This window comes from Anas acuta, chromosome 1, assembly GCF_963932015.1.
Source record: "Anas acuta chromosome 1, bAnaAcu1.1, whole genome shotgun sequence".
Classification (NCBI taxonomy): Eukaryota; Metazoa; Chordata; class Aves; order Anseriformes; family Anatidae; genus Anas; species Anas acuta.
The window spans coordinates 159,799,972-159,814,055 of record NC_088979.1 but is presented as its reverse complement, the minus strand read 5'-3'; the positions used below and the strand labels follow the sequence as shown (position 1 = coordinate 159,814,055).

General features: G+C 35.9%; 1 protein-coding gene and 1 long non-coding RNA gene across 9 annotated transcripts in view; both read left to right on the top strand.

Annotated features, from left to right (window-relative positions):
- Window positions 1–13,720, top strand: part of LOC137849319 (uncharacterized) — a 15,066-nt gene extending 1,346 nt beyond the window's left edge. Inside the window, exons 1-3 of the long non-coding RNA XR_011091855.1 lie at window positions 1–5,812; window positions 7,780–7,984; window positions 8,847–13,720. The exon at window positions 1–5,812 is cut by the window's left edge and continues 1,346 nt beyond it. This is a non-coding gene — a long non-coding RNA (uncharacterized lncRNA). The remainder of the gene's footprint in view (window positions 5,813–7,779; window positions 7,985–8,846) is intronic.
- ANKS1B (ankyrin repeat and sterile alpha motif domain containing 1B) overlaps window positions 1–14,084 on the top strand; it is a 433,040-nt gene that overhangs the window by 293,455 nt on the left and 125,501 nt on the right. The window lies entirely within an intron of this gene.

Here is a 14,084-nt window from a genome sequence, read left to right as displayed (position 1 = left end):
GCTCATAAAGCAAAACAAAACAAAACGAAACAAAACAAAACAAAAAGTCTTTTAAAAAGCCCATTGATCAAATTTCACAAAAATTAGGATGCAAAAGGCAAACACATTTTGCAACTTCTTCTATTTCCTCTGCCTTTTATAGTTCTTGAACCTACCTTTTAGGAAGGTCCATTTTACAAACAGTTTGTATAAAGAAAAGCAATCACTGCTAGTTTGTGCTTGGGCCAAGTTTTTCTGAGCTTGTATTTGTTCTGGTTTGTATTTGGGGCTTAACAGTACTTGCATAATTAACTTGCTCATCATCTCCAAAATTTATGGATACTTTCAATAGGTGATGTTTTTATTCCTTTTGGTATAATTATATATATGTAATGTATTATATACATGTATATAGGAATATGATATATATTCCTTTTTCTAAACTACTGTTTAGAAAGCTTGTAAAATCCATCTATATTCACCAATAAGTATAAGGCTGCAAAACGTCTACACATCAGCTATTGCAGCATATGCCAAAAACAAAACAAAAAATGGCATCTGATGCTATGCCTTACAACCTGCACAGGGAATTTGAGCTGGATTGGTACCCCGCTTTACCACATTCTTGCTTGCTTTCATGGCAGGTGTAGAATGGAAATCTGTTTCAGTCATTGGACAAGAGCAGAACTAGGGATGATTCCCTGTACACAAGGATGTCAAAAATATTGCATCAGCAAACACTTCCAAAAACTTTCATCAAGAAAAGTAAACCAGTCTGGAAAGTATTCAGGCATGCTTGAACATGCTCTAATTTGGATGGCAGTCATAGAAAGTTCCATCTTTCTATGCAAGAGTGAAAGTCACCTTAGGAAAATCCATAATCTGAAAAAGTGGTACACCTTTTTCTAAAACTCATACTCATTCTTTCATCCTGCCATAGCTAACCATCCATATCTGAAGTATTGTAAACCTATGATCTAAATGCCTTCTAAGCTCTAGAAAGCTCCCCTAAAAATACCACATAAATAGAAGATAGATGTGCAGTGGACTGTGATTTATGTGTTGAAATTCTCTTTTGACCTCTGTTATTTCAGAAAAACATAAGATCATTTAGACTGAGGTAGTACAACACAGACATGGATACAGAGAGAAATAAATTCTCTTAGTAGCCAAGCCTGTAGTGTAATGTAATTAAGCATTCAATAGCAAGTTCTGGATGCAAGAAAGCATGAATTTGCAACATTTACTTCTGCCAAGGTTTGTTAGTGAAGTTGGAATGGATGTGCCTTTGAAATACAAGAAGCACCCAGTCTTTGTGTTTAAACCCCAGAACCTTGCTAGTTAACAACCTGTGGAAGTTTGCTTTTCACATACTTAAACTGCTGTTGCTTTACATTTCCAGGGACTATCATTGCAAGCAATACTGGTCATTTGTGGGTGTGAAGCACCATCAAGGAGCGGTCTCCTTTTAGTTTTTTTCAAGCAGTACAATAGGTGAAGCAATACTACTGTGTTTCAGTTCTGCCCACAAGCCCTACCTTAAACATAGGAGTAGTACATAATTTTAGAATGCCATCATTCATGATCTAAACAAATCATGTGGAATATGCAAACAAAATAATTTTCTGCCATTATTTGGATGTTTCAAGTTTGTCTTATTCCTGGAGATAAAGACCACTGAGGTCAGTCATGCTGGCATGATCCACTTTTTTATATGGTTCATAATCAGTACTACCAGAACTGACCTTGAGGTCAGAAGCCTGAAAGTGTATTTGTTTTCTCTTGGTACTTCAAAGTACTATTTCTATTATATCTTAACTGATGTTTGTCATTGTGTGCGTTGTTTCTGGAGCAACCTCTTACAATATATTGTTTCTTGGGAGAACACATAAAATGGCACAGCCTGACAGATTTTAAATTGTCTTGGTGGTTCTTAACTCTGTACTATCTTAGCACACCACTAGAGCCAGAAAATATTACAGACTGGTCCTGATTTAGGATTCTGATTTCACATGTTTTGCAAATGTCATTATTGCATGCATTTCTGTCAGGACACCCCAAGAATATTAGTATTTAAGTTACCTGTAAGCTTCTGTTATTCTAGCTGGATTTGCACTGGCAAACAACTAACGTTGTCCTTTCGGAGGACAAACTCCCCAGCTATGTCTGTATTAGTAAATTAAACAGCAAAAATCTCCAGGCACTAGGATGTAGTCTGTATGAATAAACATTCAGAAGGACCCTGTTAATAGTCCTGAAGGACTTTTGGCATATACCAACTAGCATTGTCCCACAATGAATCTCAGAGACAGATCCAGAATTAGAATGTTTTAGAGACTGTTCCCTACAGGCAGTCTGCATGCCATCACTCAGTTTTGCAAAGTCAGAGTTTACTAACATAGATGTAGTCTATTTCATACCATTTGGCCTTGATGCCCAACAATGTTCTTGTGCATATTTAATTATTATGGCTATAGATCCATGCTTCAGGCTCAGAGAATATTTCAGTCCTGACACTGTTATAAACTTACATGGGCACTGTGAACCTGAAAATTGCATTTTTTGACTATCTGTCTTTTTAGAAAATTGTTTCTTTTTAAGTTTATTTGACTGTATTTTTTGTTATTCTGGCTATCTCATTTATTAACTGTTTGATAAATGTTCTTAGACCAACATAGAGAAGCCATAAAATTGATAACATAAAGTAGATATTTCAAAACAAACTAATGCTAGTAGTTCATTAGAAAAAAGAAAATGATACCTAACAACTATACTTTTCCTCTTTACAGTCCTCTCGAGCCTTGTTCTTCTTAGAACAATTTTTTAAGAAGAGGTGCTTGAAAAAATGTATAGATTCTTTTTTGCTTGTTTCCTCTATCTTCCCACTCGTTGTATTTTATCCTGGTATTACCAGTCCTTTTTGAATCAGTTATATGAAAACTCATCTTGATTACTGTCTTGCTTATAACAATATTTTATACAAAGTTCTAACTACTTGGATCTCAGCAGGGAGTTTTAATTAGTGCCAAAAATATTCATTTTTTTTCTTTCTTACAATACTGTCATACAAGCAGCACATGAAATGTTTAAATTTTAATGTACACTTCAGCATACCCGTTTGATTTGTGTTGTAAATATTGTACAGGCAGTCTGATCTTCTTATTCTTTTACTTTATTACTGTACATACTATTAAAAATGACTTTAAGTGTCGATACAAAGTATGGCCAAGAATAATCTGGGTATTTGTCTGTGATACATCTTTCATCATCATCTTGTTTTTTTTACAACATTTTTCCTGTTTTTCCGCAAGCTCATATTCTGATATCCAGGTTTTTGGATTGCATTCTAACTTTGACATCCACGGTAAATTAAAGTCTGCTATTTTTTCCATTGCTCATTCTATAGACCTTGCTACATTAATATTGCAAACTCCTCAGAGCAAGTGTTGCTTTATTCTCTGTGCAGTACTCAGTGACTTCCTGATTCATAATCAATGTTTCTATCCATAGAAACAGGGGAAAAAAAAAAGAAAAAAAAAAAAAAAAACATATTTTATTATGGGTGTTTTTAATTTTATTTGATCAGGTATAAAGCAAATGAACTGGAATCTCCCTGTTTTCCTGCACCAACAGATTTGCTATGACTGCCTGCACTGCAGTGCAAAGGTGTAATTTCAGAGTTCCCATATACCTGATTGCCCAGTGGAAGTTAATTTATCTTTCACAATAGAATTGTTGATAGGTGTTGAATCGATCCTTACATATTTCTTAGCCCGTGAATCACTTTCATCAGCAATTCTTTACATGTCTTGTGGTATTACAGAAATCCCACCTGGGGTGACTCACACCTCATTTACCACAATACAGAGCTTCAGCAGTCAGCTGTGCCTTTCAGGGGAAGTGTTAGGGTGTAGAGGATGCCCTGTAGTTCAGTTGCAGAATCTTTCCCTGCTATTGACAATGCCTGAACCGGAAATGACTCAACTTTTGTTTAATATACCAACAGAAGTCTTGAGCAGTCTTAATTGAAATCACAGTATTTTAAAGCTGCTGTTTAATGCATGCCACAAAGATCCATGGTGCACATACCAGAATCACTTTGCAGAAGACTGAAAGCAATGCTTCACCATTGGTGATGAAAAAGAACGAACGAATATTGAGAACAGATGGAGAAACATGCGGATTTAGCAGGAGTTCACAAGTGTCAGGACTTCACAACGGTCAGTGCTGCCTGGGGCCATGGGGCTGGGGACTCCCATGGGTCCGTCAGTGCCAGGCCCCACAGCTAGGGACCCTCCCAAGCAGGAGCAGGGCAGCAGGAGGGTACAAGGAGCTATGAGCGTTGAGCATTTCCGTGGGGACAAGGACAGGCCAAGACCAAGCCAGGTCATCTGTCTGCAGGTCGCTATCAGGATCAGGACTGGGGAGGGGCACCGGGGTCAGACATGGCCCCAAAATGGCCAGGCACGGCCCCCACCACTACAGCACTGTCTGGGGCTTCTGCCCATAAACACCAGTGGGGATGTGCTGTGGGCCCTTAAAAAGAAGTATGGAGGTGAACACTGTGTGATGATGCACTTAATGTAAATGTGTTCACTGTAAGCATAGTGACTCCTTTCCTGACTCCAGTTGTTAAGGTCCTCCAGAATGTAATAACCTGGTTACTTATGTAGTTGACATTGTACTGATAATTTTCCATAACCCATTTTATATTGGTAATACCAGACTTTAGATGTTTCTACAAGTTCATAGAGTTCATGCAGTGACCTACTTGCTTGTATTCATTCTGATAAATTTGGGTATAATAATGATCACTTTACTGGGGATTACTGGTGCTTAAAGGTAGCAGGTAACCATTTTCTATTGAGAACTTCTTCAGAATATAGATAATGATACAGAAACATTTTGAGCATTTCTACTTGACTCATTCTCTAGTTTTTCTGACTTTTTCCTGTGTGACAATCTAGGTCTTTTAAGAGTTTTAACTGTTGAGATGTGTATAAGTATGGTGATTTGGTTCTTGTTTGTTTTGATTACATTTCTGCAAATTCATTTCTAACTTTTTCATAGGTGTATAGCTATTAGGTCCTGATGATATGGATTTCCATTCCCAATTTCCATTCCCAAAAACCCAAACCCTCTTTTGTGTTAGCCAGTTACTCCAGTGAATGTTGGAGTGAAGACAGGAAGCTGCATCGAATAGACAGCTTTCAGCTATCTCTGCAGTACACCTTATTTACAGCAAAGACATTCCCGCGGTATATCCACATGGAAAGTTAGTGTGGAACAACTTTTGCACTGTAAAATGGCATTTTAATTTAACACAGACTCTTGATACACAGTATTGCAGTCTTTAAAGGCATGCTGCAACACTGTTGGTTTATTTTGTTATGGTTCTTTTGACCTCCACTATTCAAAGGCTACCATATAATGGGAAATAAAAATTGCACAAAGCAAAGATACAAATTCCATGGTACTGAGCTCTGTTCCACCAAAATATTACCTCACTACATCTTGGTAGTGATCTCTAATGTAGTGTTTGGGGATGAGAGCAATGTTTGCATCATAGCAATGACTGAGTGTTGAGTAATAGGCCAAAACACTTCTGAGCTTTGTGAGTCACCAAAACTGAGTGGTGTGGAGGTTCTCTGGGCTGATTTGGAGGGGAAGGCATAAAGTATTTCAGAATGTTTCTGTATTCCTATAATCATCTTTAAGCGACACATTAGTTTCTTGCAATTCTTTTAAGTTTATACTACATCAAATTCATCATATACATTGAGCATAGGAATGCTCTTACTTACTAAGCAGGCAACAGCCAGAGGATCTGTAGGTATGTATGAATCTGTATGCTTTTTGAGGTTGGATTTTCCAGGGGTTTTGATTTGGAGATGATTTTGAAGGGTAGGAGGTTTCTTCCAAAAAGATTTGAAAGTAACTTGTCTTATTTCCAAAGCAAAATACTTCCACTCACTAAAAGGTCTTGTATAGTATAGTTGTGGGGAGATTTCTGAGTTTGAAAATTGCCACCTACTCAAAAAAAAAAAAAAAAAAAAAAAACTACTGTTTGGTATTTGTGCAACTTTCATGCTAACAGTATATAAAAGGTTTGTGGAAATTCTCTAGTCAAAATTTCTTGCTGTCAATTAGTATTCACAACACTGAAGTTTCAGTTTTCTTCCTTCTTATTTTCAGGTCCCTTAAGTACACAAGCAGAGCACATGATCCTTTTAAGAGTTTAAGGAAAGCAGTTAGGTCCAGTGTATGATGCAAGTCTGTATCGGAAAGCAGTAAAGGTTGTTTTCAGGTTGTGGATGTAAAGAGGATACGGTAGACATTGATCAAGTTAGAGAATATCTAAAGAAAGAATTTGACAGAGCTAGTGATACTCAGACTGAGTGAGATTGCTAACTAGATATGGTTAGGGACAGTCCTCTGAAATGTAGTGACATGACCTGACTTTTATCTGTTCATCAGAAATCTCATTTTTACTCCTACAAAAACAGGTGATCATGTCCAAACTACCTATCAAGAATGGTCCCTAGAGCAGGCTGTCTTGTGAACTATGCCTCAGAGAGCGCTAATTGGCCATCCCAGGGAGAAGGTTATCAGTTAATTAAAGTGGATGATCAGCAGTGTGGTGCCTGAGCTCACTCCCTGGCTCTGTTCCACTGAGCAGTTTAGCCATAAACAGAGGTATCCTTTCTAGTGTGAGCAGCTTTTCTCTGCAGGTTTCAGGCTCACTAATGGGCATTTCTGATTGATCCAAAAGTAGGTTGTGATTTAGTCTCATTCAGTGGTCTGCTTCTCTTGCTTTGCTTCATAATACAAGTTGATGGGAATAGTGACAGAACTTGGTGTCTAGGATGGCAGGTAAAAATTGGCATATACCTCATTCTCTTTCATGCAGTCTTACTGCATTTTTGTTATAAGATAAAGAACTGAGCAACCAAGCCAAGTAATCTGGTTTTGTATGTACAGAATAAAATGCCCTGACACAGTCACAAATCACATTCCACAGGAAAATAAATAAATTAATTAAATATTTGAATTTATATACAGCAACCTATCAATTCCAGATCTCTGATCTTTTTCTCTTGGGTGCAATGGGTGAATTAGATTTGAAGCAGTCTGTATTTGTTTTTATGAGAACTATAATTCTTTCCTTCCCTGCTGCACAAAAAAGACCATTTTCCCAGAAAAGCTTTGTGAGAAACACCAAAAAAATATGAATCTGTAACCTCAGCTGTCAGTTGTTGTTCATATTCTGCCTCAGTTCACTCTCCTGTGCTATAGTGGTAGGTCAGTGAAGATATGACTCTGCTTTCATCTGGATACTTCAGAGCAACAGGTCCTTCCTGAGCTGAGAGGAGACACATGCTTACCCCTTGAGGTTTAATACATTCATTCACATTACTTAGCTGGGTTCTGCCACCTGTAGTATCAATATTCATAGGCAGACATTTTCTTTGGACAGAAAAACTTTACATTATTTACATGTCAGTAATTAATATATAGGATTACTTTATTAAAATTTATTAAAATCCTCAGACAACCAGAAGATGTACTGGCTCTTGCATCTTGAAGGAATATTAAGAAACACTTACAGCTTCTCATTTTAATTACTCCAAGCATTCAGCAGGTATCATTCAGATGTTGGTCACAGCAACAAGAATTGATGCGACCAAATGCTAAGTCTTATCTTTATAAATTTGGACAAATGAATCTTTGTGGTAGGGTGATACACGTGATTCTTCCTAAAATATTTGGAATAGATTGTGAAGTTTCTTGCATTTGCAGAGTCTACCATGCTATTGAACACCATCAAAGAACACTCTACTGAGTAATGAGGGGAGGGCAGGTATTACAGAAAGCATTCAAAAAAGTGATCAAGAAAAAGAGCACACCTGTTCTGGAAGGGAAAACATCTCTCTGGACCTGCATGAGAGCTTACTATAAGAAGTGAAACAGAGGGCTATCGAAAGTAATGAAGCCACCAGACAAGGTATTTTGCTTTTTTAATGTCATGGTTCTTATGGGTGCGTGTTTTTGTGGGAACAGATGTCATATTTTCTAACTTCAGCAGACAGTATCCAGGATACTGTGTATTTTTTCATTAATGTCTCAACCAACCACCTGCAAAAGTCAACCACAATATTCTTTGTAGTTGTTTTCTTAGTTTACATTTCACTTTAATAAGCTGCTCTATTTTAATTTGCTGTTCAGACACAAGGGCTATGCTGGCCCCCAAAATTAATATTGAATTTTATTGTTGGCTGTCACCAAAAGATACATGCCTTGCAGAATTCCAGAGGAGAAACAGTAAGCATTAAATTCATTTACTAGAAAATAACTAGCCTACTTTGTGGTCTATCTAGTAATTACTATTAATGATTAAAGAAGGTGCGCGGATGATGGCACTGGAATATCTGCCTATCCTGTTTTCAGTCTGTAATTGCTTTGTTGGCTGCTTCACATTATCAAGATTTTTTCACTGTGCTGGTTTAGTAAGTTTGACTTTTATTTACTGTATTTGCTAATACTGAAAACTAAAGCTTGCAAGGCCAAGAGGTCTTCCACATCTTCTATAACTGATGCTACCTAGTGCAAGCAGGACCTCCTGGATTAGGACTGAGTGCAGATTTGCAGTATCTACTGCTGTAGCCTGATGTAGCATTTGGTCCTCTAACAAGAAGTATTCCCAATAAGGTGACATCAATATTAAGCATTAGATTCTCAGAGGTTCTGAATCAATGTTGTTCCACTGAAAAATTATCTTTCACATACTGCATATTTAAAATTTGATGAGAAATGCATTACATTAAATATTGCTGTTAACCCCCTCAAACCTTTCATTTCTTTTCAAGATATTGCAGTTGAAAGTGAGAAGACATTGCATACGGTCTTACAACAGAAGGAAGCCAGAGGAGAGGTCAGCTGCATAGCCACTGAACTTCAAGAACAGAAGACCAAGGGGTGATGTCTTCCTTCTTTTATACAAGGAGTCTTGAAGGTAGCCTGGATTGAAAAGTCCAAGAGAATAAGTAAGGGGAAGGTAGTAAATAAGAATAGGATATGGACCCCTTTGACTTTACGTAGAGATTCCATGTTCAGCATCTCACAACAGTACTGAAAAACAACAAAACAACACGGACCAATAAAAAAAAAAGAAATATTACAGAAGAAAGTAAGCTAGAAAGAGAAAATCATCTCCTAAAATCAGTTTTTTGAAGAAAGAAAACATTTAGCAACGTTCATAGCCACGTTGTCACTAATCTTGTATTGTGACTGTTCCTGGTCAAGTGTGCTGTATATCAAATCTGAATTAGCAGATAAGCAGGACACTTCTGTCCCCTGAAAATAATAATAGTAATAGTAATAGTAATAGTAATAGTAATAGTAATAGTAATAGTAATAGTAATAGTAATAGTAATAGTAATAATAATGGTAGAATAGAAAAGAAAGGTGGAAAAATATTTTCTTCAAAATGAAAGTCTTGTCTGTTATCCAACAAGGTATGCAAAAATAACATGCCTAACAATCCCTTCTTTTCCAACATGCTATATCCTGAGAGTATACTGGTTCAGTTTTCTGAGACAAAAGCTCTGAGAGCCTTCTAGAGGAATCTGCACCCTTTGGAAGGCAGTCTTTCAAGTCCCTGTACCACTTCCTTATGGTCTTCTCTTATTAAAAAAAAATATAAGCAACAACCTTCTTTCTTCCTTCCTATCATACAAACAGAAGTGTCTCCATTTTAAGACACTCATGTTGCTTTGATATGTCTAGCTTTTTATATATGCCAGAGAATGGTACCCATGATTGTCCCATTGCTCTGCTTTTTTGCCAACATGCCAGCGTGAAGTGACTGCCTGCCTGTTTGCCATGTACCCAGCATACTGTAGCTGGCTTTTCCTGAGGGAATAAAAGTCTTTCAAGATATCTTCAACTTCTAGTTCTTAGTAAACTCATTCACCTTGGACTACAAGAATGACAAGCAACAGGCTCACTCTTTCTGTCTGAGTTATAGCATCAGGACTGTAACAAAACATGAAGAGGGAATGAACAGTTTTGTTGGTAGTGAGAAAAACTAGTTTTTCTCGGAAACCATTCTTTAATTTCCATAGGCTGCTTGCCCTTCATGTTTTCTTTCCGTTCTCCATTGGAGAAGTAGGTGTGAATGAGTGTAAGTCATCTATTGGCAAATATTCATGTGATGGTGTATTCCAGGGGTGAATCATGAGATCGAATTATAGGGCAGTGAAGAAGCCCTCAGTGTTTTCAAATTTTGGATATCATCAATTTTAATACTGAAATTTAACACTTAATAAGTGTTATCTTTGAAGTGCATTGCACTGCACTTTCCCTTTCTCCTACTTGCTCTCTCTGCTCCAAAAATATTCTGCCTGTTTGATACACCTGATACCATATCTATTCTTCTTCCTGTGTTGCTGCCTCTCAGGCCATTCTCAGAATCATCTATATGAATTATGAATGTGAATTTAAAAATTGCAAGCACTGAAGTAAAAATTATTCAAATAAATTGTTTTTAATACCTACTAATCCAGCTGTTCAACTTTACAGCTGTATGTAATTGTCCTCTGTAGACTTGAGAGAGAGCTGTCTTCTCACAGTTTCTTGGGCAGAGGCAGAAAACATTAAAAAGCCCTAATGTGGACAATCATCCCCAAAATTCAAACTGAGCTCCTGGCTCTTGGAACAAACTTCACTCTTCCCCTGGAGAATGTCTTAAACAGATTTCTTTTGGAGGCAATTCACAGCTCCATCTCAAAGCACTGTCACCTTAGCCATTTGTTTCGGATTAGGGTAGAAATATTAGCAAATCTCCAATTTAAAGGTTGCTTTTCTCACTCAGGTTTCTTTCTGTCTCTAGTGACTACTCAGCAACAGAAAGCAGTTTTAGTCAGGGGTTAAGTGATCTGTGCCCAAACCACTTCACTGTCTGTATGTCTAAAGCCATACTGATCGGCTGATGGAGTATGTCTTCTTGGCCCTAGGCTACAGGTTAAGGTTTTATGCTAAGTTAACAGTTTCAAAGTTTGCAAGTAGTTTTTCTATACATTGTCAAATTGATTTTTTTTTTTCTCCATTGCTGCTTTTTGGTGTTTGCACAGGGATCTATGACTATACTGTTTATCCAAATATATGTTGCATATTGATTATGAGCTAATAATCAGTCACTCTGTCATTTTATTGTTGTGTTTTATGTTGTGTTTTGTTGTTGTTGTTGTTTGATTGTTTGTTTTTTTGTTTCTTACAATAAATTGTTGGAAAGCTAAAAGCAAAGGTATTCTTACAATAAACATTTTGCACAAAGTTTGTTTTCTTCTCTTTGCACTGTATATCACGGAACATTCTTCCAGCAGTTGTAACAATGCTGATCTCATACAAAAATTATAATAAAAATGAAAAAAAATGTAAATAAGTCTGATTGTATTTTGTCATATCTAAAAATGTAAGTAATAAATTTGTGAGGGAGGGTGTGCACACTGCCTACTATGTATGATACTATTCTTGCTTTAAAGTATTTTTACTCTTTCTTCACAAGCTTAATATCTCATATTGGTTGGTGATGACTAGAGATTTAGAAATGATTCTTAGTGAATAGTGTATTCAGTTAGTTTCAGCTCTATTTCTGCATGTGATTTTGTCATGAACATCTTATAATTTTCCTAAATTCTTGAGATAATTTCTATGAGTAAGTTTTAGTGTATATATTGTTCATGATTACAAATATTTGAAATTCAACATCTAAGCTGTTTTAAAGAGCTTTGATTGGATGTATGAGTCATATACTATTTTTCTGTTCCAAGACTGGTTAAAAGAAACTTATAAATTTTATTACCAGTCACATTTACAGGTTCAAAATTTGTTGTGTTCTTATTCTCCAATATGCATTTTAAAGGTCTTTTTCTGTGAACTATTCTGCTATTTGAATCCTTTGTCTGAATAGGAACACAAAATTATACTTAGAATGAGTCCAAACACAGCCAAGGTAGAGTCACAATTTTTCCAAGTAAGTATTTATGGAAATGCTTTTCACTTAGCTATCTCTTATTAACTGGCCATTTCAAATGTGCTTTGACATACTTATCAGAAATTTCTGTGAATTCCCCTGGAAGGAGGACTTTATTTAGAATGACTTTATAATTGAAGTATTTTAATGATGAAAAATGGTGGAGGGCGATTTAGAAAAGGTCATTTGTAAGTTTTAGGTATTTTGCACTGTGGTTAGGGAAAGGTACTAAGTCTTCTTTATTGTCTGAGTTAATGTGATCAACATTGCAGACATAGAGTTAAGATGTACATATGTTTCTCATACTGTAACTTCTATAACTGAATCAAAAGTGTGTTTTTGACATATGAGTAATTATATACAGTGATTAAAAATTAAAGCTCTGATCCACTAATACCCCAAGGCAGCTGTTCTGTTTTGCTGATACATCATGCTGAATTAAGCTGGTAACTTTTGGCCTGCACACTTAATTCATATACTCCCTAATGAAAAGAAATACTTTATTACATTTTGGTTGACCTGCCCTTTACCTCTAATAATTTGTGGAAGAAATAGAAAGAAACAAAAACTATTAATTTCATTTTCCACAGTTGTGTAGAGGTTAGTATAATTTAAAAAGAACGTTAGGTATAAAAATATATTTATTAGTTTATCTCATTCCTGATGTCATTAGAGTCAAATTTAATACATAATAAGATATATCATGTAAATAATAAGTATTTAGATTTATAAAAAACAGACTTTAGTGGGATTATTCACATACAAAACTCAAATATGCTTAAATTCTTTGTAGAATTTGAGTTTAGAAGCATGTAAGAATTTCATATACTCTGTGATTTCCACTATGAATTTTTATGCTCTCTGGTAACTAAAAACAACTGTATAGTAGTCCTACCAGAGGAAAATTACATATATTTTACAGAAAGTGTTAAGTGTTCAACTGAGTTTATTCAACTCAATTCACTACTATGGAAGTTTGCTTCATCAGAAACATTTATTCATACATCTTAATTGCCAATAATAATTGTAAAGACCTTTTTCAGGTGACATTGCTTGGGCTACTTTTATCAGCAAGGTGATTAGTAAAATGGTATCTTGCATAATATCTGTTAAATTTACTGAGGTTAGTATATTATAACCTTCATTTTCATTCACTTCTATACTCATAGGCAGAAAATAATGTTTCCAAACCTTAAAACCAAATACTGCTTTCAGTTATATTTTCTCATTTCAAAGTAACTATTAAACTTCTGAAGAGTGATTCTGGAACTACATGAAAGTAACTGAGGTCAGAGTATGTCCAGTTTCCATGAAGTGCTATCCTTCTCCTGTTTGTAGATTTTAATTGTCTGGTTTTCATTTCTAGTTGTTAGCAGATGTTCCTTCTAGCAACCTTACACAAATCTATGAAGTTGTCCCTAGTAAATTATTGTCTTGAATATGCAATAGACACAATTAAATGAATGGTATTTTTCCAGAGCAATTCCAACACTTAGAACAGGTAATGCTCTGACAACAAACACTATCTTTAGAACAAAATGAATTTTTCTATTTTGCCCTTTGTAGAGATGTGCTTAAAAATTTAGCAACACTATCTAGAACCAAAAAGAGTAACTACGGCTTTCTCCTTCTCTTACTATGTAAATTAATTTAACAAAATACACAAGGATATCCCTTATGTTTTATGATGGCTTGTTCTTCTGCCTTTTTTTCACGCAGAGGGACAACCATACCTTACATAGGATCCCAGCAGGAAAAACACTAGAAATTCCTGGAAGCCCTGCCATCTGTTGGAGCATAGCAGAATGGGAGCTCTCAAATATGTAGGAGTTTTTGGTCCATCACCTCTTCTACACTTTCTGTAAAGAACAGAAGATAACACACAGCCCTCCATTTGAATTTTGGGTAAGCCCCTTTAACATAATTCTTATACAAGGATGTTGCTGGCTTACCTGCGACCCTCTGAGATCACCAGCTTGTGATCATCATTATTTTACTATATTAAGTAAAAATAAAGTAGTGAAGATGTAGCAAACTAAATGTCACCAAATGAACACAGGTTTTGCAGTTT